This window comes from Grammomys surdaster, unplaced genomic scaffold (assembly GCF_004785775.1).
Source record: "Grammomys surdaster isolate TR1022 unplaced genomic scaffold, NIH_TR_1.0 126313, whole genome shotgun sequence".
Classification (NCBI taxonomy): Eukaryota; Metazoa; Chordata; class Mammalia; order Rodentia; family Muridae; genus Grammomys; species Grammomys surdaster.
This window is the reverse complement of record NW_021621113.1, coordinates 2,518,374-2,533,819: the sequence shown is the minus strand read 5'-3', so window position 1 is coordinate 2,533,819 and position 15,446 is coordinate 2,518,374. Positions and strand designations below refer to the sequence as shown.

Here is a 15,446-nt window from a genome sequence, read left to right as displayed (position 1 = left end):
TTCTTTCTTTCCTTCCTTCCTTCCTTCCTTCCTTCCTTCCTTCCTTCCTTTCTTTCTTCTTCTTTTTTTCTGGTTTGTTTGTTTTTGAGACAGGGTTTCTCTGTGTAGCCTTGGCTGTCCTGGAACTCACTCTGTAGACCAGGCTGGCCTGGAACTCAGAAATCCACCTGCCTCTGCCTCCCAGGTGCTGGGATTAAAGGTGTGCGCCACCACAACCCGGCTGATAGATTTGTTTTTCAAAGAAAAATCTGAATCCATATACCTTTCAGGTGCCACAGAAATATTTTTCTGTTGGTTACTGTCAATCTACAAAAAAATGTAAAAGAGAACAATGTTAGAGAGACTGGGTTGGGCCCATGGTCTGTGACTTGCCAACTTTTGGCTTAAAATAACCAACATCGGCATATAGTTCCTGTTTGCTTGTTTTTCTTTTCTTTGTTTTTAGTATTTATTTATTTAGTTAGTTTTTGTTTCCTTGAGACAAGGGTTCTCTGTGTAGCCCTGGCTGTCCTGGAACTCTCTCTATAGACCAGGCTGGTCTCAAACATGGTATACATTGCCTCTGTCTCCCAAGTGCTGGGGTAAAAAGTGTGTGCCAGCACCACTCAAAATTTAAAAAATTTTTATTGTTTACTTATGTGTGTGTGTGTGCCCAAGGAAGTCAGAGAGATGTCAGTTCCCTGAAACTGGAGTACCGGCAGTTGTAAGCTACCTGATTTGGGTGCTGGGGGTCGATTAGAGTTCTCTGCAGGAACAATATGTGCTTTTAAATGCTGAGCCATTTCTTCAGTCCTCATTTGAAGCCTGGATTTACACTGAGTATCAGCTCCTCCTGTCTTAGCCTCTGGGGTGCTGGCATTACACACCTGAGCCACCATACCTGCCCACTGGCAGTTCTTACTCTGTTACACACTAGTGATTCCAGGCCAGATTGATTCAGGCTGTGCTGCAGAAGTCACCGCCCCCTGGTTCATCTCCATATTACATCTCGTAGAATGTTTTTGTTTCCCATAGGGCGTCACGTAATCCTCCAAACATTGTCATGAACGGAGGTAAGTCTGGATCACAGTCCTGGTAATAGAGTAAGGCATGGGATGGCGACACCAAACAGGCATAAGAACTGGTTAAGTGGGGTGTACTCAAACTCTGGGAATCTGAGAGATCTGGGACAGTAGGAGCGGAGGTGCCCCCTCCCAGCCTCCAATGCACACGTAACCACGACCACCAACTGAGAGGACTATAGGACACTCAGTCACGTGGGATAGTGCCTGGCGTTCTCTATGCTAATGAGGTATCTAGATAGCTTAAGCTTTCAGCCAATGACCTTCCCTTCCTGGATATTCTCATGCCCTTCCCCCTAAAAGTATATAATTCCTGGTTCACCTCCACTCCCACTAAAGCAATATGAGCAAGCAAGGATCATCTCAGAGAGCTGCTTCATTGAAGATAGCCATAGGGAAGGCTTTTGCTTAAACAAGTTGTGACACTAAGCTTTCCAAAGAAGGCCTTTCTGTTCTGCCCCGCTGGGTCTCAGCACTTGCTCCTAATTGGAGCAGATCCTGTTTGTCTTGGGCTCTGCTTTCCCCTTCCTGCCTGGCACGCAGATACCCTGAGGGGAGATGTGGACCTCAGACCTCTGTTCCTGATCTCCTCTCAGAGCTGGTAAATTGGCAGTGTCCAGACACTGCCAGCAAAGGGAGGCAGAACCTGGGATTCACAACAAACCCGGGTACCACATAATGGCAGTAGTTAGGTCTAGGGTAACTGTTGTGAGCTGGTAAAACTGCTTAGTAGGAGGAGGGGAATGAGGTTGCTGGACCCTCAGCTGGCATTGCACCCACCTGTCCTTCCTGCCCCCATCACTCCCAGCCGCATATGATCTGGTAGCTAATGTGGAGGGGATGCTCTAGTGTACAAGAGGCAGACAGTTGACTAAAAGGAGGGGTTCCATGGTGCAGCTTGCATGGTGTTATGGTCCACAATGGGAGGGGACATTCCAGAATGTAACCCCTTGTCCATGGTTCATAAACAATCCCAATAAACTCATTTTTGAACCATGTTGTACTTCCGTGGACTTGTTTCTTTGGTCTGTTGGTAGCCTATCTGGAACTCACTTGTTCCCATCTCCTGTGGGGACAAGGCGATCATGTTATAGTAGAGAGGAAAAGCAAGGGCCGATGGGACTGTGTGATGCATCCGCTCAGGACAAGCATGCTGTCAATGCTTACAACACTACTGGCTCCAGCGTCACACACCAAGCCTGAAGAGGGGGCAGGGAACATATTTCATCTACATGCAGGGCTTAAAAGTCACATGGCAAGCTGGGCGCATGCCGTTAATCTCAGCATTCTGGAGGTAGAAGCAGGTGGATCTCTATGAGTTCCAGGCTAGCCTGGTCTACAGAGTGAGTCTAGGATAGCCAGGGCTACACAAGGAAACCCTGTCTCGACGAACAAAACAAAACAAAAGTCACGTGGCAAAACTGGAGGGAAGTCCACATCCTGTCACATGCCATTTCCCAACAAGCGCTGGGACAGTCCTAGTCAAATGTGCTTTGAGGAGTGATCTGTGCCCATGGTCTGTGATGAGTATGGAAAGAAGGTGCAAACATGAGTATATAATTGCTATAAAGATGGGAAGTTGACTTCACAAATGAACTTTTTTTTTTTTTTTTTTTTTTTTTTTTTTTGGTTTTTCGAGACAGGGTTTCTCTGTGTAGTCCTGGCTGTCCTGGAACTCATTCTGTAGACCAGGCTGGCCTCGAACTCAGAAATCCGCCTGCCTCTGCCTCCCAAGTGCTGAGATTAAAGGCGTGTGCCACCACTGCCCCGCACAAATGAACTTTTAATGTTCTATTTCTGAGAAGAATAGTGTTGGTATTTTTATGTGTATGTGTGTGACTTAGTGCATCATGTGTGTGCAAAAGACCAAGCAGACCAGAGGAGGGCATCATATCCCGTTGAACTGGAGTAAGCAGGCCCCTGTGGGCTGCTGGATGTGAATGCTGGGAACCGAACCCGACTTCTCTGCAACAGCAAGAAGGGCTCAAGCACTTCCCCGGCGCCAGTGTTGGAATTCTGATAGGGAGGACACTGACTGTTTTGGTGAGATGGTCATTTTCACGACGGCGAGTCTGGCCGTTCTCAGACATAAGAGGTCACTCCGTTTTCCCATCCTCTTCAGTTTCTCTCCCAAAGGGTTTGCAGATTTTACTACGGGCATTGTTCATTTCTGTAGTTAGCAGTATTCCAAGGCTTATTTTTAAATTTTATTGACTGTATGGTATGAAATAAATCATAAACAAACAAACAAACAATCAAAACCAGCAGGGGACAGAGGGTAAAGGCAGTTGCTGCCCAGCCTGATGATCTGAGTTAGATTCCAGGGACCCATGTGGTGGAAGGAGAGAACTGAATCTTGTTTCAACTTTACTCTCCCATTTAATTGAGTCCCCGGTGGCAAGTGAGAGTCCCCCGTTTGCTTTCCTTTGCTCCCTGTCTACTTCATTCTTAGAGGAAGCACATGACCAGAACTGGACTATGGACTCTAATGTCTCCCCATCTACAATCAGGGTGAGTCCTTCCTCAGTTAACCCTCTGGGAGGATCCTGACATACCCTCTACCCCACCAAGAAGCATGACTCAATCTCCTAAATTAAGTCTAAACTCCGCCATATTGACAATGAAGATTAACCAAGACAGCACCACAATCCGAAAGTTCTCTACTGTTTGTTGTATGACAGATCTCCCCCATCCAAGTAATGCTGGTTAGTTTTTCTGTCAACTTGACACAAGCTAGAGTCATCAGAGAGAGTAACCCCAAATGAGAAAATGCTCTTATCAGATTGTCCTGTGAGGCAAACCTGTGAGGGAGGCATCTTCATGACCAATGATTGATGCGGGCAGGCCCAGCTCACTGTGGGCAGCGCTATCCATAGGCAGGAAGTCCTGGGGTATATAAAAAACAGGCGGAGAACCTAGCCAGTAGGCAACGATTCTTGATTCTTTATGTCAGTTCATTCCTCCAGGTTCATGCCCTGACTTCCCTTCACAATGGACTGTAAGCTGTAAGGCAAATTAACCCTCCTTCCCCAAGTTACTTTTGGTTGTGGTTTTTATCACAACAGAAACTTTAATTAGAGATTCTTTAAGATATTTATTTATTTATTTATGTATATGAGTGCTTAATTTACATGTACGCCTCCATAACAGAGGAGGGCATCAGATCCCATTATAGATGGCTGCGAGCCGCCATGTGGTTGCTGAGAATTGAACTCAGGACCTCTGGAGGAACAGCCAGTAACCACTGAGCCATCTCTTTAACCCTGAGTTGAATACTTAATCCTGAAAAATAAACAAAACATTTTCTTTTCATAAGACTGTGAGGACCAACGGTCCAGGAGAACTTAGCTGGTGATTCCCAGGGCCTCTCATGAAATTGTTGATTTAACGAATCAAGCAATTTATCTAGGGCTGCAGTCAGTTGAAAATGGGCTGGCAGATGCCTCTCCTGGTAACCCACTCACAGAGGCCTCAGTTTATTTCTTCAGGGCTTCTTCAGGTTTCTCCCAGAGGAACTTATTCAAGACAGAAAAGAGCAAACCGGAAGCCTTTATATCTTGGCGACCCATCACACCTATCTCTCTTCTCATCTTGGCCTCCAGATTGGAGATGCGGGTAGTAGAGTCAGCATTACTTCTCAGAGCTGGTCTTAGAAATTCTTAGAAATCAAGCTACTATAAACTATTTCTTCTGTGTACTAACTAAAGATGTCCTTTTCATGCTTGTGGCTTCTATGAGTGTTTAAACTTGTTTTTTTTTTTTTAATTTATTCTAGCTGGGTGGTGGTGGTGCATGCCTTTAATCCTATCACCTGTGAGTTCCAAGCCAACCTGGTCTACAGAGTTCCAGACTAGTCAGAGAGACACACAGAAACCCTGTCTTGTAAAGAAACCTAATGTTTTCCCTACATGTCTGTAAGCACACCTCATGTGTGCCTAGTGCCCAAGGAAGCCAGAGAGAAGCTGGATCCTCTGGGACTGGAGTTATGGACAGGTGTGAGCTGCCGCGTGGTTGCTGGGAATTGAACTTGAGTCCTCCGATGAGCAGCCAGTATTTTTAACTGCTGAGTCGTCTCTTCAGCCCACTAAATATGTCGTTAAAATCCTTTTATGTCCATCACTGCTTTACAACCACTCTCTCTCCTCACCTGGAATTATGTTAAAACACAGTCCCTAATTTCTATCTTCTTCCTGTTAAGATACAGCACCTTCTGTCTAAATCTGCTTTGGTAGAATACGGCACAGCAAGGTAATACAACTCCTGTTTGTATATACATGCTTATGCAGGTGATATCAACTTCTCAAGGGCTACCTGGTCTCAACCTACAAAAAGTTCCAGCCCCATGGAGAGGCTAAATACAATTAATCTGGGCGATGCGCTTAGCTGAGCCCCGCCCCTTCGGCTGAGGCCCGCCCCTCTTAGCTGAGCCCCGCCCCTCTTAGCTGAGCCCTGCCCCAAACAATGTCATTAGCTTTCTTTAGCTTTCTTTTTCTTTTTCTTTCTTTCTTTCTTTCTTTCTCTCTTTCTTTCTTTCTTTCTTTCTTTCTTTCTTTCTTTCTTTCTTTCTTTCTTTCTTTCTTTCTTTCTTTTTGTTGTTTTTTGTTTTGTTTTGTTTGTTTTTCGAGACAGGGTTTCTCTGGATAGTCCTGGCTGTCCTGGAACTCACTCTGTAGACCAGGCTGGCCTCGAACTCAGAAATCCGCCTGCCTCTGCCTCCCAAATGCTGGGATTAAAGGTGTGCACCACCACCGCCCGGCTTATTTTTCATTTTATTTTATTTCACTTCGAGACAGGGTCTCTCTCTATAGCTTTGGTTGTCATGGGCTTGACCAGGGTGTCCTCTAACTCTCAGAGATACTCCCACCTCTGCCTCTCGAGAGCTCCGATTAAAGCATGTCTGTCGCCGGGCGGTGGTGGCGTCCCATTTTTAACTTAACCAGCACGCATTCACCCAGGCAGTTAGGGCCTGCTCAGGACCCCATACATTTGGACAGTCCCACAGCCTTAAGACAGACAAGGAGAGCTCTAGTTGGTAGCAGGGGTAGGAAGATTAGGAGATGCAGTCTTCTTGGAAGAGGTGTATCACTGGGAGTGGGCTTTTAGGTTTTAAAAGATTCCCAACATTTTCAAACTGTCCTTATCTCTCTGCCTCCTGCTTGGGGAATCAAGATGTTCACTCTCAACTGTTCCTGCCACCATGATTGTACTCCACCTCATAGACTCCATCCCTCTGAAACTGTAAGCCCAATTAAAAACTTGCTTGCTTGCTTTCCTTCCTTCCTCCTCCTCTTTCTTCTCCTCTTCCTCCTCCTTCTTCCTTTGAGACAGAGTTTTTCTGTGTAGTCCTAACTGTCCTGGAACTCTCTTCGTAGACCAGGCTGGCCTCGAACTTAGAGATACTCCTGCCTCTGCTTCCCAAGTGCTGGGATTAAAGGTGTGCGCCACCATGCCTGGCTGAAAAGCATTCTCTTGTAAGTTGCCTAGGTCATGTTGTTTATCACAGTAGTAGAAAAGTAACTAAGGCAGCCACACAGCACAGTTCTTGGAGGGCAGGGCATCCAGGGGCATGGAAGCTCTGTGTGTCTTCCCTTAAATTTGCCTTAGCCATCTCTTTATCTATTATCATTCACATCCTTTGTAAAACCTTTATGATAAACCAGAGAACTTAGGGATTCCCCCTAGTGGCTTGTGGGGGAGCTTGTTTTAGACTCAGGTCAGAAGCACAAGTAAAATGACCTGGTGCTTGCAATTGGCATCTGGAGGGAGCAGTCTTGGACCTAATCCCTCAACCTGGGAGATCTCACATTACCTCCAGGGTAGATAGCATCAGAGATGCCTTTGACACCCAATGGATCTGCTACACAGTTGCTTCCTTCCATAGCTGCCCAGCTCCTAGAAGTCTTCCGTGTCAATCAGTGGCTGCAGATACAGAAACGGGGCTCGTCTCCTGTGTGCTCAGACCATCACTAACTTTCAAGCTTGATAATGCTCTCTGAGGTCAGTAATCCTCAGGTTGTTGTCACTAGCAGACATCTTTCCTGAGACCTGATGTCTCAGCAATACTGTCATGGTCCAGTTTTACCTTCTCGACTTAAAGTCTATAGCTTGTGTAGCATATCATCCCACATCTGCCCCTCCCCCAGCCTCTTTTCAGACTCACTTGCAATTTCATCTTCTTCTGTCCATCAGATGAAGGAATTTGCTTAAAAGTTAATTCCGGACAGGAAGGGTGGCACCTGTCTATAATCCTAGCACTTAGGAAGCCCTGGCGGAAAGGGGATTCAAGGTCAGAAAGGCTACATAGGGAGATCCGCTACAAAACGAAACCTCCTACCTTAATATGCTTTCTATTGCTGTAATAAACACCATGGCTAAAAGCAACTTGGAGAGGAAAGTTTCGTTTGGCTTCCATGTCATGATTACAGCCCATCACTGAAGGAAGCCGGGGCATGATCTCAAACAAGGGAGTAACCTGGAGGCAGGAACATTACTTATTGCCTTGTTCCCCATGGCTTGCCCAGCTTGCCTTCTTCCTCAGCTCACCTGCCTGGGGTTGGCACCGCTCACAGTGACCTGGGTCCTCCCACATCGATCATCAATCAAGAAAATGCCCCTGCAGACTGTGTACAGTTAAATCTGATGGAGGTGTCCTCTCAATAGAACTTCCTCTTCCTACAAGTACCTGGCAAGTGCCAAGATAACAAAAGAGCAAAGCAAACAAAACAAAACTCCACCTTGAGCCCTGCAGAAAAGTCCTTGAGCACACAGGTAAGCACTGCAGAAGCCAGGAAAGCTAAACTCACAGGTGTCCTTCAAAGGAACACGATACTTAATCTGCCTTTCTCCTGGAATGCTAAGAATGGATGTAGTTGCCGGGCGGTGGTGGCGCACGCCTTTAATCCCAGCACTTGGGAGGCAGAGGCAGGCGGATTTCTGAGTTCGAGAGTTCGAGGCTAGCCTGGTCTACAGAGTGAGTTCCAGGACAGCCAGGGCTACTCAGAGAAACCCTGTCTCGAAAAACCAAAAAAAAAAAAAAAAAAAAAAAAAAAAAAGAATGGATGTAGTTTACAACCTGTTGGTCCTGGGCTGTCTGATGACAGTCCATATCTCCCAGAATTTATGTTTCACTTGTCCCAGACCCTTTCTCTCTAAAACCTTCTAGGCTGTAAAACTCATCCGCATGAGAGATGTCATTTTTGCTTTCCAACAGCCAAAGTGACTTCTATGTTATCTCAGGGCCAAGCCAAATATTAACTCCCGGAGGGATTATGTTTACTTCAGCGTTTCTCCCTGGGCCCTTGAGCATTGTTGCTAAATCAATAAGAACTCATCTTATGGACAAAGTCATATGTGCTTATAAAGAGCTTCAATGTCAACATGCTTTAAGCTTTGTCTATTCACAGAAATTAGCTCATTTTTTTTTTATCAGAAAGCTTTTTCCAAATTTGCCCTGTGCTAAAATAAACAAACTGGTGGTCAGACTCTCAAAGTCTTGGCTCAGCACTGGTTACCTATATCAGGCTGAATAGAGTTTCACTCTTCCCTCACCCAGATTGTTTCCCTGCTAGCTATAAAGCACAGAGACCCTCCATAGATCACAAGTTCTCGCCTTTTGCTTCATATTCTCTCACTCATGTGTGATTTCAGTACTATCTACATAACACTGATGACAAGTTGTGTTTCAAGAGATAGGGTCTGATATAACCCAGGTTGGCCTTGAACGCCTCAGTCTCCTACAGTAAGTAGGAACAGGACAGTAAGTAGCCTTCTTCTGGGTTCTGCTTCAGTTCTTGCCTTCAGGTTCCTGCTTTGCTTGGGTTCTTGCCCTGGGGTTCAAAGGTGGACTGTGATTGAGCCTTGTAAGCCAAATGAACGCTTTCCTCCCCAAGTTGCTTTTAGGAGACCTCCTAAGCGTTAAAATTACAGGCATGTGTTACCAACAGCTGTCAATGACTAATATTTATCTCAAACAACTTACTTATTAAGCTTCTAACTTAAGCAGAAATGAATTTATATTGTAAGCTCACAGAATTACAGGAAGAGTCAAACACAAGGATGGAAGGCAGCCAGAAACAATAGCCAAAATCATATCATCACTGTCCCAGGGAGGATACCAACACTGTTCTTGGCAACTAGGGACTGCCAGCCAGCACAAGAACTTTGGACTGAGGTGATGGTGCTACCAATACAGGCGAGGTCCCTACAGCAACTGGAGCTACGCCTGTAACTGTCACTGCAGCTAAGAAAGGTCCTCCGTGTTTTTTTGTGTATTGGTGTTGTAACTCCCTCTTCAAAGTGGCACATCTCATTGTCAAAGTATACACAATGGCCTTTGTATCTGCAAAGAATTCTGGGAAAGTGAGTCATTGGTATTTTCATATTCTATTGCAGAAGGTAGGCTCTATGTTGTGAACCCTGACTCTTATCTGTCACGAGCAGGTTGTGATAAGGTTTTAGTATCCCCAGGGGGAGAGGAGCGACAGGTCCTTCTCCACTCAGGGATCGTATGCTGGATTGACCGTGAGATTATCAGCTCCACGAGAGGGGAGAGAGTACACCAGAGACGGAGGGTTTGGCATTCAATTGCTCTTTAATGATGCACAGCAGACAATATATTATCACCAATGCTAAGGCTATTGCCACAATGAGGTATTGCCAGACTTCCTATGCATTGCCTCTAACAATATCGGCACAACGAACACAAAGAATAAATTGCTAATTACCAAAGAAATAAGCATAGCAATAAATACATCATTCATTCATGGGTTATAGGACCTGAGTTCTTATGATGGTCTTGGTTACAGGTTCCGAGTCCTCGAAGGCGGAGTCAGGCTGCCGCTTCCAGCTAGTTGAATTGCTAATTTGACTTCCTAGGGTGCTGGACCAGGAAGTTGGAGGGGTTGGTCTCCCGTTGTCTCTTTGATGATCGGGTGCTGAGGAGGCTTGTTCGGAGGATCACATTAGTCAGCCATGGCTACCAATGTGTGATATTGTGCTCCGGTTGGGCTCCTCTTTTATGCTTGATTTGGTGTTACTGTTGACGTGCATGGCAGATAACCACTCATGTCTGGTTATCGCCAGGCCCTGACTTCATTATAGCTAGTTATCACACTTATTCAAAATTACTTGTTTTTGTGCACAAATATAAGGTTTCAAAATAACTTCTGGTTATCATAGCACTTCAAAACAATTTCACTTCAAAACTTGTCTCCACAAGTTTCCTATTACAAAATGGAGATGGTCCTGTTAAGGGCCTGCTCTTTACACTCTACTTCCCACCAACTAACCATAAGGTAACCAACCATAAGGTAAAGAATTCTCGAAATTATGAGTTTCAGAGGACACACAAACAGAGAGGATTGAAGATGTCTATCTGTATGACACACATACAGAAAGGATGAAGGTGTCCACCTATAGCACAGAGATACTCATTTTCAGCATCTCCAAGCTGGTTTTATTGTCTTTAATGACTCTTTCTCTTTCTTTCTCTTTTTTTCATTGTTTTGTTTTTTGTTTGTTTGTTTGCTTGTTTGTTTTTCGAGACAGGGTTTCTCTGTATAGCCCTGGCTGTCCTGGAACTCACTCTGTAGACCAGGCTGGCCTCAAACTCAGAAATCCACCTGCCTCTGCCTCCCAAGTGCTGGGATTAAAGGTGTGCGCCACCACCGCCCAGCTTTAGTGACTCTCTTAATGTCACTAAACTAAAACTAAACAGGCAGACAACAAAAACTGGTCTTCTCGAGGCTTCTCCTTTTCTTTCCTTTTTAAGAGCTCCAGATAGGCTGGTACTATCTATGTACATCAAGCTGCCCTGAACCCACAGTGATCTGGTTACTTCTGCCTCCCAGATACTGGGATTGAAGGTGTGTGCCGCTGTTGTGTGACAAAACTCTGGGGAGTACAACATACTCCTCTACCCACCCAGATAGGAAGCGCATGACAGGCTAAAGTATGGATACCACCAGAGTCCAGCTTGGTGAAACAGTGAGGTTCATTGGGGTTACTTACAGAAATGTGGGTGACTGGCTACTTACAGTAGCAGAAAAGACTCAAAAGCACCATCTAGGCCCACCCAACGTGAGTGACAGCTCACAGGAGCTGGGAAAACTGGAGCCTACTGCACAGCCTTCGGGCAGCTCAGCAGGCTGGAGAGCGTCCTTTCCAGGTTCTTCCACTGATCTAGATCTCTTCTGGACAGCTCTTCTCTGAGTCCTTGAAGCTGGGCTCTGCTTCCTGTAGCAGGGAGGGGCCTAGTGAATCTGTTCAGTTTCAATGAGTTCTTGAAGTTATTTTTCTGTTGTTTGACTCCCCGAATGATGGAATGTTTTAATCTCAGAGGGACAGGTTACACAACAACCATCATGATTGTTTTGTTTGTTTGTTTGTTTGTTTGTTTTTTGTTGTTGTTTTGGTTTGGTTTTTTGGTTTCTCAACAGAAAGTTTCTCTGTAACAGCCCTGGCTATCCTGGAACTCGGTCTGTAGACCAGGCTGGCCTGGAACTCAGAGTGAGAGGACTGAGACAGGCCGACTCTATGACAGGCTTCCAACTGGCTGTTCAGGAGATGAGGCCTAAATTTCTGTTTCCTAGGGCTGGGCAAGCCTAGTCAAGTCAGTTACTAGAAAAAAATGACAGACCTAGGACAGTCAATCAGAAGCTACTTCTCCATCAGAAGCTGTCCTATCACCTGAGGCAAGAACAGTGAGTCAGTAACAGTTTCCAGGCTTCCCAGCAAGTTTCCAGCTTCCAACCCCCAGCAAAGGCTCTGGAAAGCCCCCAGGGCCCTAGCCAAGCCCAAAGACACCCATACCTCTACCCCTCCCAGAAATTACCCAAATCTGCTCTAAACTGGGCCTCTGAGCTCACCTGGGTGTCTCCACCTTGATAAATGGGAGGCCCCTGCCTGCTGGACTTCTGCAGGATAAAATACTGCTTTTGCACACTGTTTGAGTCTTGTGTATCATTATTCTGCTAATTATGGATCCTTACAAGAGATCCTCCTGGGCTGGAGAGATGGCTCAGCGGACGTGGTGGCTCACGACCATCTGTGATGGGATCTGATGCCCTCTTCTGGTGTGTCTGAAGACAGCTACAGTGTACTCACATACATTAAAATAAATAAATAGGGCTGGAGAGATAGCTCAGCGGTTAAGAGCACTGACTGCTCTTCCAGAGGTCCTGAGTTCAAATCCCAGCAACCACATGGTGGCTCACAACCATCCGTAATGAGATTGGATGCCCTCTTCTGGTGTGTCTGAAGACAGCTACAGTGTACTCATCAATACAATAAATAAAAAAATAAATAAAAAAATAAATAAATAAATAAGTAAATTTATTTTTTAAAAAGGAGAGAGACAGCCGGGCAGTGGTGGCACAGGCCTTTAATCCCAGCACTTGGGAGGCAGAGGCAGGCGGATTTCTGAGTTCGAGAGTTTGAGGCTAGCCTGGTCTACAGAGTGAGTTCCAGGACAGCCAGGGCTACACAGAGAAACCCTGTCTCGAAAAAAAAAAAAAAAGGAGAGAGACAGAGAGAGAGAGAAAGATGGGGGGGCGGGAGGGAGGGGGAGAGAGAGAGAGAGAGAGAGAGAGAGAGAGAGAGAGAGAGAGAGAGATCCTCCTGGTTTTGCCTCTTGAGAGCTGGGATTTTTGCCCTACTGGGCCAAGAGTTTTTATTCATGATTGTATTTCAAGAGTCAATAGCAAACACTTTGCCCATAGTGGACTGATAAATTATTCTCTGCTGATGAAATGAGCCAATCCCAGCCAAATTAGACTACATAAAGGCAGGTTTATTGGGGGACAGCTCTTAGATGGGTTCACTGACCCCAAGGAATGAGACTAGGGAAGTCACCATAGAGAGGGAGACAGAGGGGAGGGGGAGAGAAAGAGAAAAACGTTAGCAAGTAGGGAGAGAGAAAATGCAGAGAAGGCAGGAAGCAAGAGGAGACCAAACTGTCTGGGTTATATAGGAGGAGCTTCTTGGGAAGGAGAAGCCCCACCCCTGTGCTGGAAAGTTCAGGCAGAGGGCTGAGTGTCCCAGCTGTACCCTGTAACAGGCAGCACCTGAGGGATGCTGGGAGTGGTGCCAGGTCCACTGTGGTTAAGTATGCATCTCAGCCCCTTGTCCCAGATCTGAAACCCAACAGTAGATGTTGAATAAATTTCTGTAAAGTTAGAAAGAGATGGGGGAGAGATGGCTTCATGGTTAAGAGCCCTGGTTGCTCTCACAGAGGCCGTGGTTTGTGCCTTGAGGTGACTCACGAGGCTCAGGAGCACCCTAACTCCCGTCCCAGGGGATCAAATGCCTCTCTTCACCACCAGCAGCAGACACATACAAGACCCACAGACAGACAGGCTTGAAAAACATTCATAAACATAAAGTACAAAACTTAAAAATTGGAATGAATTTTCCTTTGTAAAAATCTGAACTAGAGCCGGGCGGTGGTGGCGCACGCCTTTGATCCCAGCACTTGGGAGGCAGAGGCAGGCGGATTTCTGAGTTCGAGGCCAGCCTGGTCTACAGAATGAGTTCAGGACAGCCAGGGCAACACAGAGAAACCCTGTCTCGAAAAACCAAAAAAACAAACAAACAAACAAAAAACAAAAAACAAAAAAACAAAAAAAAGAAAAGAAAAAGAAAAACCTGAAAAAAAACAAACACCTCTCCCTAGTTCTTTTTTTTTTTTTTTTTTTTTTTGGTTTTTCGAGACAGGGTTTCTCTGTGTAGCCCTGGCTGTCCTGAACTCACTCTGTAGACCAGGCTGCCCTCGAACTCAGAAATCCGCCTGCCTCTGCCTCCCAAGTGCTGGGATTAAAGGCGCACGCCACCACTGCCCGGCTTTTTAAGGTTTTTCAAGACTGGGTTTCTCCTGGCATGAACTAGGGAAAGTTTTAAGAACAAAAGGCAAGAAAAACAAAACAGTTGGGCAGTGGTGGCACACACCTTAAACCCAGCACTTGGGAGGCAGAGCCAGGCAGATTTCTGAGTTCTAGGTCAGCCTGGTCTTCAGAGTGAGTTCCAGGACAGCCAGGGCTACACAGAGAAACCCTGCCTTGAAAAACAAAACAAAAACAAAAACAAAAAAAAGAAGGAAAGAGAAAGAAAGAAAAAAGAAAAACAAAACAAACAAAGATCTACACCAGCGAGAAAGACCAAAGAAATACTGGAAAAGGAGGAGGCTGAGCAGGGATCACAGGAGCCACTGAAGTTAACAGGATGAAGATAAAAGAAACCCCATTTCTTTTTTCCTTGCAATACAGTTCATCATCAGCCTTACATTCTCTACAGGGACATGTTTATAGAACTTGGTATGCTCTATTTGTTCATTTATTTTTGAGGAAAGGGCCAGGTGACATTTAGCCCAGGCTAGCTTAGAATGCCGTTCCTCCACCATGCCTGACTCTGTTGGCTGTTTTAATTCACTAACACTAAAATAAAACCTCTGGCCAGGCTCAGGGGCACACTTCCCTTCCCAGCTGCTTGGGATATTGAAACACCAGGATAGGCTGAGTTCAGGAGTTCCAAGACAGCAAGGAGAGGCCATTAAAGCCTCATTACAAAAACATACCCCCACCCTCAACAAACCGGGGAGATTTACTACTGCGTATGATTTGGTGGGGTCTAGAACACAGTGGAAACCCTCAGGAGTACAGGGCCTGCCAGGTGTCCAGGGGACCACGATTGAGGATATATCTGACCCTACAGCCATCAAGGATAAGCCACTTCTCAGCTACCACATCTCCAAATTCGTCGGCATTACCACTAGGGAAGCCCCACTTCCTTGAGATGCAGATCTTCTGGCTGCCAGGAACTTGAACTTAGCTCCATGTAGAGCCTCAGTCACACGTTTCTTATCTTACAGCTTGGCATAGAGGGACACGATGACCTGGCCAAAGTCAACCCTGGCCACTGTGTCCAGGGGCTTCCCAAAGGCACCCTGCACACCTGTCTGAGGCCTAGGTTGAGGACAGCTTTGAGGCCAGACGTGAATAGCTGCTAAAGAAGTGTTTCCAACTTCCCTTTGGACAACCACTTAGGCAAAAGGCTATTTGCAACCATTGCACACCAAGCCCCCACCAGGGAAGGGACCTTCCTGGTTAGCTTATTTGGCTGCTGGAATCTGTTTTGTTTTGAGCTTAGCCCTGGCTGCAGGAGAACTACACAGAGAGATCTGCCTGCTGCTGCCTTCCCAGTGCTGCAGAAACCTTTTCTTATTTTAATGTCTAGGTCTTTTTGGGATAAGTTCTGTCTCTGTCTCTGTCTCACCACCCCCCCACGCCGTGTGAGCGCGCTCGCGCGCGCGTGCGCGTGTGTGTACGTGCATGTAGCAAAACAACTTGAGCATATTCAGCAATTTTTTTTTTTTTTTTTTTTTTTTTTTTTTTT

At 45.9% G+C, this 15,446-nt stretch overlaps 1 pseudogene; it reads right to left on the bottom strand.

Moving 5' to 3' along the window:
- Positions 1-15,062: 15,062 nt before the first annotated feature.
- Positions 15,063-15,176, bottom strand: LOC114614381 (annotated as a pseudogene).
- Positions 15,177-15,446: the final 270 nt, after the last annotated feature.